Raw genomic sequence first — 12,289 nt, forward strand, 5'->3', positions numbered from 1 at the left:
CTTCCGATCTTCTCCCTCGTCTCCCGACCACCCTTACCACAGTTTCGACCCCGTCGACCATTGGCTCCGTCGTCTTCTTCCGCTTTGTCTATTCCTCCGCATCTCAGTCATGCACGTGCATCGAAACGCCTACTTAACGCCGGATAATTTTATTTTCTCACCGGCTAGCGAGCGTGGCCAGTCGTGAAAGCAACAAATTAACCGACGACACTATCGCTGGTCGATACCAGGTATGCGCAGTGAGTTATAGTGTTCGCGCGAACCTTACCTGGTATCCGCTCCAGCCCATAAACGCTACCAAACGCGAATCCCCTTTTCCACGTGTCACGAACGCGAGTACTCCGGGTAATTGCGTTTGCATCGTTCTGTCGTCCTAGACGATGATATTGTTTCGTGTCCTTTTCACCAATGTCGTTCAAATTTCCTTCACTCTTTATTTTCCTTTTTCCCTTTAAACGTGGAAATTTATTTCTCTACTTAATAAACGTCGTTGCACGTAGTAGTTATACTCGGTTTACTGTATTATTCCAGATCAGAATGGGATCAAATCGCGCAGAAACTTGGGCCAGTAAAATAAATAAAAAATAAAAAATATTCGCGAACGTGAAAAGATTATTTTTCTTGCCTTTTCAGAGTCCAAAAGTAAAACAATTGACTTATTCCTGCTTTCACTAGGGGCCAGTGGTCACCTTCACCTTCTTCAAAAATTAACATTATATAAGCATCCACAAAATTTGCGAAAGGACAGTTTCAGTACAGTTTTCAGTTCAGTAGTCAGTTCAGTCAGTTGCAGTTTCAGTTACAGTTTTCTTTTTTCCTCTTCGCCGAATTGTATTTTTCAAACGTAGCCTAGTTGCTAGAACCCGTGCTGTATATTGAAATCCGGGTTCCAACAATATTATAGTAACTTTTGAGTGTTACCAACACGTTGTGACAACTTTCCAAGGCGCGAAGTACGAATCGAATATATTTCAACAAATGTCATTATATTATACTTCTCTCTAGCAATTACGCTTCTCTTGCCTCATTAGTCCAGGTACCTAAAGTGTGGCGTCAAACGTGCAGACCTGGAACAAAGAAATCTGTGGATAGAAAAATGATTCGAGAACAGAAGTAGATTTTAGCTGGAAATTTCACGAGACGGAAATTTATTTGTGCATTCATTACGTGTGATTACACGTAGTAGATACACTCGATTGGCTCTAATATTCTAGATCAGTGGGGTCAAACTCGGCCGTGAACTAGGGTCACCAAGTGCTAGGTTTAGTGTACAGAAAGAAAGAGAAAGTATTTGAAAATTCGAGTACTATTCTTTTCGTTATGTAAAAATTGTGTTTTGTCATTTTAGTTAAATCAATTTCTAGTTTTGGTCTGGACTTTGACGTCTCGTGTTTGACACCACTGTGTTAGATCATATCTCTGTGTGCACATAGCCCAACGAGACGAGCGAGAAGCGAATAGATCTTGATGAGGAACTCGTGTGATAGAAGAAGACAGATAGTTAGTTCGTGCCTTATCCACGCATACAGTCGTACACGGTTATACATAATTGCACGTATATACATGCACATGTACTTATTTTCTTTATCGACTGGTCTCCCTGACGAGCAATATCGATATGCGACCGATTCGATGGATTTATTATTTACGATTGGACACTTATGCTATAAAGTGTACGAAGAGAGAGAGAGAGAGAGAGCAAGAGGAAATTGCTCGTGTATGTTGATTTTAAGGGTGGTTGAGGGTGGGCTATTTTTAGTGAACGTCTTGACAGATGAATTATTCATCTGGGATTGCATTTGTAAGGGAACACCCTGTTAGGTAGAATTCTCCATGGTGGTCTTGGGAGGTCTAGCTTTTGTTTATTGTCCAGCCAATCCTTGCGTGTGTGGTCCACGAGTTTTTTTAACCAAGTCCCATCATATTCGTCTAAGGACACACCCACCTATTTTTCCTCCAGTGTGTTATCGTGATCCGGGAAAGGGTCAGAGGTTTTAGAACTACTCGTCATGGGAAGAGAACACACGTACGCGAGAAACACGACTGTGTGTCGGTGCTTTCTAAAATTTCTCCAAGAGTCGTATATATACGCTCGATTCCTGGCACGTTGTTACGTTTAATTCTCTTATGGTGTTTTAATAGAGATTAGCGGGGGGTCTGTGAATTGCTCGCTAACGATGGGATTTATTTTATTGGAGAAATCCGTGTTCGAATCGCGCCTTGCGAATAATTTAACTCGTAATTTAAGGTTATTCGTGATATATCAGTCGAGTGTGTTGCGGATAAATTTTATGGTAATTGGAAATTGGTATTATTTGTGCTGTTCGCGTAGATTGTAAATATCCTGTGTGTTTGATATACGCGAACTTTGCGTTACGCTAATCGCGGTGTAATTTATCGGGAGCGTGACGGAAATGCCTGTCTTATCGATAGTTTAATTCCCCAGAAAAATGGTCGGTTATCTTAGAGAGGGTCTATCCTATTATATAACGCAGACATAGTTCATTCGTCGTAGCAAAATATATTCGTTGAAAGATAGTAAACAGAAGGAACGAGAATCGCATGATACGCAAAATCCGATGGCACTTAAAGCACGGGAAACAGGGATAACGGAATAATTCATTTACGTACAAATTTACTATTTATTTTGCGTTTAAAGGTGCCCGTGCAGTGGGGATTTAGAGGAGAATCAATATCAGAACGATATTTTACGCGAATAAAATTTTCTCGATTTTCGATCGTTCGAGTACTCTCGATCGTGTTACGAAAACATCTCCTTTTTCGGGGAAAAAAAGAGAAAAAAAAAGAAAAAATAATTTCCGACCGTGACAGGATTCGAACCTGCAATCTTCGGATCCGAAGTCCGACGCCTTATCCGTTAGGCCACACGGTCGCTTAGGGGTGGTTACCCCGAACATGGAAACCCCTTACAACGTCCCACTTTAAATCTCTTTTAAACCTTGTAAATTTGTTTCAATTTCGCATACGTTATATCGTACATCGATTTTCGATCGTTGCGATGCCAATTAAGTCGATAAAATAATAAATTTACGAAAATTATAAAATATTCTCGAAAATTATTGCAACGTATCAATTTCGACGATTAGGTAAAATATTTTGGAAAAACAAATATTCTACGTTAAATTCGTTCTATTATCGGTAAAAAAGACGTGGGTTTGAAACATATATAATAAACATGTATATACATACGAATATTAAATATTCAGATACTCGAATCGAGGTTCCCAGGCTCGTACGTTTAAACCCTACATGCAAAAATCTCGTAATAAATTTTCAATACACTCGGTACACGTTTGCAATCCAAATAGCTCGTGTCTTATTATTTATTTAATTTTCCGATCCTCGAAAATTCTCAGGAATGTACACGAAATCCTAAATTCCTCATCGACGCGTAATGCTACATCGACCAGCAAAGAATCGAAAATTAAAAATCAAAAACCAGAAGTACAATGAAAGCTAAAAGTCAATCACGGAACAAAGAAATAAAAATAGATAGAATAAAATAAAAAAACCAAGTATGGATTCGCAAAACATGAAACTCATCATTCAGAAATACACCATAACCCTCTCTCCGTTCATTCATGATCCCCTAATATTCTCGACGAGACCGAGAATAATGAAAACGTCGAAAAACGAAGGAGAGGACAACAAACGAGGTCCATTACGAGAGCCATTGTTTCGCGTGTTATTGCATCGAAAGCGAGCACGATCGTATGAGATACGGTTTTCCAAGCTTCGCCATAAATTCGCGACCTAAACACCATCGCTTCCCAACCCGGTAAAACTTAATGAAACCGATGATGAGGTGACCGATACGCGGCAATTGTCGAGCCGAGGTATTCGAGTCCCTTCTGTTAGTATGCAAAGACGATGTCAGATGTGCCAAGCATCGACGGCTGATGGTCGATATTCTTCTGTTTCGGGTACCTTTGACCGATATTCTTTCGGTTTAGGTATCGTGGGCCGATATTCTTGTGCTTTAGATACCTTTGGGTCGATATTCTTCACTTTTAAGTATCTTTTAAGTATATTCTTCCTCTTTAGATACTTTTGAGTCGATATTCTTCCACTTTAGGTACCTCTCTAGGTCGATAGCCTCTCACTTTAGGTACCATTGGATCGATATTCTTCCACTTTAGGTACCTCTGGGTCGATATTCTTCCACTTTAGGTACCTTTGGGTCGATATTCTTCCACTTTAGGTACCTTTGGGTCAATATTCATCCACTTTAGATGCTTTTAGGTCGATATTCTTCCGCTTTAGGTATCTTTGGGTCGATATTCATCCACTTTAGGTATCTTTAAGACGATATTCTTCCACTTTAGGTACCTCTCTGGGTTAATAGCCTCTCACTTTAGGTGCCTTTAGGTCTATATCCTTCCGCTTTAGGTATCTTTGGCCAATATTCTTCCACTTTAGGTATCTCTGAGTCGATATTCTCCCACTTTAGATACCTCTGAGTCGATATTCTCCCACTTTAGGTACCTTTGGGTCGATATTTTTCCATTTTAGGAAACTTTGGATCGATATTCTTCCACTTTAGGTACCTTTGGATCGATACTCTTCCGCTTTAGGTATCTTTAACCGATATTCTTCTGTTTTATGTATCCAAAAGTTCAATTTCCTCATCATAAGACACCCCCTCATATTACAGATCTTCCGCAACTACATATCATTCCTTCGTTGCGCAGTCTCGAACGCTGGTAAAATATCTATAAAAACAAATACCTAGTATGAAAAGTATTACACATTAATCCATTTTGCAATAAATCGATTTTATAACACGTTCGATGCCGCAGGCGGTCGTACTTTGGGAAATGCATCTTCGGGGAAACAATTTTGCATAACGGGAACATAACGCCGTGGCTTTTTGATCGACGATAAACACGAAGAGAGCTCTTTTCTTTGGTCGATCCGCGAGAAACAGAAGAGGCCCTCTTCTTCTACGTCTTCTTCTTCCTCCTCTTCTTCCTCTGCGTGGATGCAAGCAAGATAAATCAAGGCCGTGCAATAAATTCTGAAGACTCGGACGTTTTATCCTTCGGTAAATACACTGATACAGAGGATGATTTAACAGTTCCCGCCTCGCTGTGTAGCTTGTTAGTTAGACAAATGTTGCGTTGTCGTTGCGACCTTCCCTCCCTTCTTCTTCAACGCGATGGCTCTTCAGGTGGCCCTTGAGAACCCGGCTTTATTTGGACGATAAAGGCCGGGCCGGTTTCATTCGGACAAATGCCCGAGTGTCCTTCGAATTTCGCTGCGTGTTCCATCGTGTCTCGCTATGCTGACGAGTCCAAGATAGCTGGTGTCACTCCAGGTTCTGGTACTCTCTCCTCTGCTCGAGAGCTTGGCGAACCCCCGTCGATTCTTCTGCCTGTCGTCGAGGCGAATTTTCGCGACGAATCGCGGAATGTTTATTTCTTGCATCGACTCTTCTCGTTTCGTTCCATTTCGAGTATTGCGCGTTCGAGAAAAGAAGCCACGAAGGGGAAAGAAAACGGTGACGAAGATCATCGGTCACATCATCTTTGGCCAATAGTGACCACTGTTTGTGATTAAAGGAGAATCAGCGGAATTATCAGCCGTGAGGATGTAAACACGCTGTGTGGCTTCTTTCCTCGAACGCACAGTACTCGCTGGGCCTATCGCGCCTGTCGAGTCCTAGTTGCTCGGTGTTCCATGCAGAGCTCGAGTTAAACGGCAGAGTTATCCAATACGTCGTGTAACACCACGTTGCGAAATTACCTTGTGAAATTCTTCTTATCGGTATCTTCGTTGCGGAAGATTCGTAATTTTTTGAAATTATTCGTGTTTGCATCTCGGGATTTTGGGATTTTGTGAGAAAGTACACAGCGAGTCTGGAAAGTGAAACGAGATAAGTAAGTGTTACGTGTATTTAGGTGTTCGTTGAGTTATTTGGATTTTGATTCGGGGTTTGCGGGTGTTGGAATGAAAATTCGTTTGCTCGAAGTGGAAGGGTGATAGCGTAGGAATAAAAGGAGAGGTCGCGATGGCAGGCAGCTGGAATCAAACGAAATTATTCCCGATGTAAGGTAGAACGTGCCCAGAGAATCGCATGCCAACATGGTATCCCACTATTGTCCAAAAGGCAATTAGCATGCCTCAGCTGACTCTTCTAGAAAAGAGGGGTGAATATATTAAACACTCCTCCGGATACTCGTCGATCGTGCGTGGGAGAACGTATTTCTGTGAACGTTGTACACGCACCGTGCAACATATTTATTTCATAGATACCCGCTACCTAAATGTTCGTGTACGAGAATCCATGTACGCATATTTTCATGGGTTAACGGACAGGAGTTATTCTCATTTCTAAATATACACGTATGCATATATACTACATGTATAAAATATTCATTTTCACAGGGGAATTACTGCTTTATATATCGTATTGTGTTGATTTAGAATTTCGATTTCCAATGTGTTTTTCCGTAATTTTAATCGAGTATTTCTAATCTGTGAATGGTATATTTGGAATTGAAAATTTTAGTCCGAGGATCTTTGATTCTTGGATGGTAAATTTGGAAATGGAGATTTTGGAATGGAAGAATTTTGGAACATAGTAATCATTGAGTCTTTAAATGGCATATTTCGAATGAGAGATTTTGAAACACAGTAATCTTAAATTCGTGAAGGGAAAATTTTTATTAGAGACTTTGGAATCGAAGAATTTAGAACACAGTAGTCTTTGACTCGTGAATCGTGTATTTGGAATAAAGAATTTTAGACTTTGAGGATTTTGGAATTTGCTAATCTTTGACTCCTGCATGGTATACCAGAAGATCCTTGGTTCAAGTATCTGAGAATCCAAGGATTACTTTGAAACGTAAAAATTCTAGATTTAAAACCTTTGGAAGCCACAATTCCACCTAACAAACTCGAAAACCTAATAACTCAGAAATGAAAAAATTCTTAACTCCTTGACCCCTGGAACATCCCACTAAAAATTCATTAAAATCCTAAAACCATGAATCTCAGCCTCTACACTTCAACTGTCCCCAAAAATTAGAATTATTGCCCAAGAAAGAGAAAGAAATAAAGGGAAAAATAAAACTAAAGTTACAACAGAGTTACAATGCACGATAGGCTAAACTATACTAAGCTCGGTGGACAGAGGCCTCGGCAAAGCGGTCTGATTGGTCGAGTTAATTTAGATTCCTGCGTGCACCTCTCTCGCGGCGTAAAAGACGTCGAAACGTCCGGGCGCGTTTCAATGTTACGTGATGGAAGCTCGGGCCCCGTTCTAAAGCGCGTAATTGACGTAACAGCGTACATCATGAACTTTCGCATAGCCGCTGCCCGTTCCCATTTATGGCGTTAACTAACGACGGGTGGCCATAACGCGACCACGAAGGGCTGCCATAGCGATACGCTGGCACGATTGCCCCGGTGAAAGCGGACCATTGTCTCTCTTCGCGCTCGTTTCCACCCAACAAGTGTTTCCGCGGCTCCCTGCCACGCATCCGCTCTCTTTCCAATTTATTCCCGCTTTGTACACAGGGGCTCTTCCCTCGCCTACATCCCCTGCCTCTCTGCCGATCTATGCTAAATACTTTCGCAGCCTGTCTTCTTCCATGCGAGCAACAAGTGTCCCTCAATTTTTCACCTAATCTCCTTGCCAACGAATCTCCCAATTTTGGAGAATTTTTTTTTTTTTCTTGGATAATCAAACGTTGGGAGGACGTCGAAGGTTAGGCGTCTTTGGAAGTTGACAGTGGACAAGGATGCGATGAATTTTGAAAATTGCGGGACGTGGAATGCAAATTAATTGGAGCTCGAAGTGGCAGAACTTGGAATTCCGAGATTTAGTTTTGGTACGCGAGATGTATCGAATGGGTAATGATAAAATGAGATTCTTAGGCCTGAAGAGTGTTACGGGGATTCAGTGAACCTTTGTTAACCGTTTGTGCTAGAACGATCCAGTGTTTCTGTGACAATTGCTTGACGACGTGCATACCACGTTGTTGGCGATTCTGCGACAAAAGCATTACGACGTGCCTGGCACGTCTTTCCAGCGCAAGTGGTTAACACTTTGACTGCCACGTTGGTCATGTATGACCGGCCATGGTTGCTCCTGATGACGTCACGGTGGTTATTGGTGACCGCAGCGCTTGAACTACTTGAACTATATTGAACTACATTGAATGAAAATTAACAGTTAGTGCAATTTGAATATAACCGCTAATTATAAGATACTTTGAAATAAAAAGTGCCCCATTGAACGATTAAAAATTTTTATTAGAACAAATCTTGCATCTAGAGGGGTGCACTCCCGTGGCGTCTTGAAAGAATCGTGTGATTTCAGCGTGATAGTCAAAGGGTTAAATTGAAAATGCGAGATTCAGAAACTATAAGGAGACCCCGAAAGCAGGAACTCGTAGCCTCGATATTATTCCGAGAAAAACAGATATTCTCAGCCCTCGATCATAGCAAACAAGAGAAAATCACGTGTAAAAGTGATCAAATACTCGAGGAACTAAATAAAATCCGAAATTAAAGAACTCGAGATTCGGATGTTACAAAGATCACAGGGCACAATCTCGAAATTCAAAATTTCAATTTAAATTGAAATTAAGCGGTTCAAACAAAGTACCGTGATAAATATCATTATAGAGAATACTAGGATTCGCGAGGATAGTGGGTTTGGGTTTAAGAGCGTCTCCCGTTAGGATACTCAGGCCCCCAGAATTTATACCCTTCCTCGAACAGCTGGTGCCCTCCGATTATTTATGGATAGAGCAAGTTGCAATGCTAATTAGCGACGGAATCGCTGCGAGCTTCGTTCTGCTTGTCACTAGCGATTAAAGCATCATAAACACGCGAGAGTGGCGCGGTTGAAACGGGGATTACGGGATCGTGGGCCGGTTTTCCCGGCTAAGGGTGTGTTGCGTCGCATGCCTGCGTGGCTCGTGTTGCAGGTTTTGTACAGGGCGTGTGCAAAATTCAGGGAACAGCGTAAAAAAATACCCGTTGCCCCGTTCCTGCTACCTTTGCTTGCACCTATAATCTTCGGCGAACATTCTCGGCGCAGAGCTGGGGAAAAATTGCTCCTGCACTTCTGCTACTTTGCGTAGTAATTATCGGAATCATTTAGATTCCGAGTAAGCCTGGCGACTTGGACGAACGGGTTCCTGTCCGGAATTTTTAATAAAGTTTTTAATTTTAACGAGCGGATTATAATTCCGAATTTTCCAGGAATATTTTGTTATAGGAATTATAGCGATTATTGAGATTTCCGATTAATTAAATGAAACTTAATTGTCGTCAAACTAAATCACGGTGACCCTGCCTTTTTAACAATATTTATGGAAAATTTCCTTTGTTAAAATATTTTTATAGTATTCGAAAATTTTAAAAAATCCGTTGAAGTATTTTTATACTATTAAAATTAGTGTTCGTTAGAATATCTGAATAGTATTGGAAAATAGGATCATCGAAGTATTTCCATAGTATTTAGATTTACCCAAATTATTCGTCGAAATTTCAAACAAATTTGTGTCTTTCTGTATGCCAATTCTGTCATGGCAGAGGTAAGGAATAAACGTATAAATACGGCAACGAATACGTAATGGCCTAACAGTCTCGTGTAATTGAAATTTCCGATTAATTAAATGAAATTAAATTGTCAGCAAATTAAATTACGGTGACCCTGTTTTTTCAGCAATTTTTATGGAAAATTTCCCTTGTTAAAATATTTTCATAGTATTCGGAAATAAAAGAAAAAATCCATTGAAGTATTCTTATACTATTAAAATTATCGTTCGTTAAAATATCCGAATAGTATTGGGAAATAGATTTCGACTTTTCCAAATTATTCGTCGAAATTTCAAACAAATTTGTTTCTTTCTGTATGCCAATTCTGTCATGCCAGAGGCAAGAAATAAACGTATAAATACGGCAACGAATACGTAATAGCCTAACAGTCCCGTGTATTCTTGTACCCTGCTGATGGACAGTAGCCCAGGATGTCTCGTTCGCCGAGCTTTCTCACATTTCCTACGGAATATTAAATTTTTTCGCGAAGATCGAAATATCTCGCTGTTAGTCTCGGTCACGGACCATCGCTCCATGTTCGCTGTTGTACTAGCTTGTCGGTGATCCTCGCCGGTAATGATCGGTACCGCAATGTCAAAATGGACTCGGTCAGCGAATAGACTGTCGAGGTGCATTTTGTTTTACGAGCTGCTTCCCTGTTGCCGCGATTCCGGGGATGCAATCGACCAGATGAGCTTTCAAGCCTCTTCGACGTAGCCTCGAATTACGCGTAGAAAAATTAGAATCGGCGTTAGATTACGTTGCAGACGCAAAAACCTTCGCCCTTGTGGCAAAAACCAGAAGCGAAGTTTATTCGTGGATACAGAGAAACCTCGGACGAAGTGGAGGAAGGATTGCAAACGCTTGGAAAAAGTCCAATTCCAACGATTTCCTTGCTCTCAGAGGGAAGAGGAGCGATCACGGGGAAGTAAGAAGCGAGACAAAGTACGTGAAAAAGAATTCTTCGACGTGGACACCGTAGGAACGAGCGAGTTATACGATACTAAACGGATCACGTATGTAGCATAACTAGCACTTCGTTTATGTCGGAAGTTTCACTGTTCGAATAGACGTGAGAAATTTATGACGTGACCTGAGAAAGGTCTAGATGCAGTAGGACAGATTTTCTCATTATGAGAGAAAATCCAAAAATCCTGGGTCATTTGTCGAGAAAAGGCGACGTACTCTATCCGCTTGCTCCCTCACATGGGATAGTTTTTCTCACTGTGGAGGAAAACCCAAAAATCCTAGGTCAAGTTGTCAGGAAGAGACGTACCCCCTGTCCTCATGGTCCCTGAAGTAGGATAATTTTTCTAACTGTGAAAGAAGGCCCAAAAATCCTAGGTTAGTTGTCAGGAAGAAACGTACCCTACCAGCGTGCCCCCCAAGTAGGATAGTTTCTCTCATTATGGAGGAAAATTCGAAAATCCTGAGTCAGTTGTCGAAAAGAGACGACGTACTCTATCTGCATACCTTCTCAAGTGAGATAGCTTTCTCACTGTGGAAGAAAATTGAAAATTCCAAGATCCAGTTGTCAAAAAGAGACGTATCCTGCCCTCATGCTCCCTCAAGTGGGATAGCTTTCTCACTGTGGAAGAAAATTCAAAATTCCTAGGCCCAGTTGTCGAGAAGATACGTACCCTACCTGCGTGCTCCCTCAAGTGGGATAGCTTTCTCACTGTGGAAGAAAATTCAAAATTCCTAAGTTTAGTTGTCGAGAAGATACGTACCCTACCTGCGTGCTCCTTCAAGTGGGATAGTTTTGCTCATTGTGGAGGAAAACCCAAAAATCCTAGATTAGTTGTCGAGAAGAGACTTGCCCTGTTCGCGTGCCCCTTCAAGTAGGATAACTTTTCTCATTATGGAGGAAAATTCGAAAATCCTGGGTCAGTTGTCGAAAAGAGACAACGTACTCTATCCACATGCCTCCTCAAGTGGGATAGCTTTCTCGCTGTGGAAGGAAATTCAAAATTCCTAGGTCCAGTTGTCGAGAAGATACGTACCCTACCTGCGTGCCCCCTCAAGTGGGATAGTTTTCCTCACTGCGGAAGAAAACCCAAAAATCCTAGATTAGTTGTCGAGAAGAGGCGTACCCTGTCCTCGTGTTCCTTCAAGTGGGATAATTTTCCTCACTATAGAGAAAAATCCAAAATTCCTGGGTCAGTTGTCTGTAAGAGACGTGCCTTGAGTATTCCTCAGTCGTGCCTTGAGTATTTCTGAGACGTCCCTCGAGTGTTTCTAGAATAAAGCCTTTAACCTTCGTTGCGATAGGGTGAGCTTCATTTTATCCACGCTTTTGAATTTTTATCCGACTCTCTTTTTAATTCAACATCGAATCTTCGCGATGAATTAGAGGGTGCAGGAATGAAAGTGGAATACTGGAAGGTTCTGTCGCGGCCATTTTACCTTCGTCGTTTGGGCTAATCTGGATCATTAAGGTTAACGTGGGCGCGCGTATCGCTTAATTATGGCTTTCGTTTTACGAAGCTCGCGCGTAAATATCGTGGAACGAGTACATAGGCGTACATCTCGTGTTACACATTGGTGGTGTTACTCGATCAGAGGCCGTTCCACGTCGTCCGGTACTCGGCGATTAACTATGGGTAACGCTTGACTGGAGTTGGCCTAATACCTGGCTTATACGCCATGCAATCTAGATGCAGCTGACAGGTGAAGACCGTCGTTACTTCCGGCCAAAGGGTAGCGACAAGCT

General features: G+C 41.6%; 1 protein-coding gene and 1 non-coding gene across 2 annotated transcripts in view; one reads left to right on the forward strand and one right to left on the reverse strand.

Moving 5' to 3' along the window:
• dgo (ankyrin repeat domain containing protein 6 diego) overlaps positions 1-12,289 on the forward strand; it is a 198,157-nt gene that overhangs the window by 58,229 nt on the left and 127,639 nt on the right. The window lies entirely within an intron of this gene.
• On the reverse strand, positions 2,821-2,893 carry TRNAR-UCG (transfer RNA arginine (anticodon UCG)). The gene has a single exon. It is a non-coding gene; the product is annotated as a tRNA-Arg (tRNA).

This window comes from Eufriesea mexicana, unplaced genomic scaffold (genome assembly GCF_001483705.2).
Source record: "Eufriesea mexicana isolate 0111107269 unplaced genomic scaffold, ASM148370v2 scaffold492, whole genome shotgun sequence".
In the NCBI taxonomy this organism is placed as follows: Eukaryota; Metazoa; Arthropoda; class Insecta; order Hymenoptera; family Apidae; genus Eufriesea; species Eufriesea mexicana.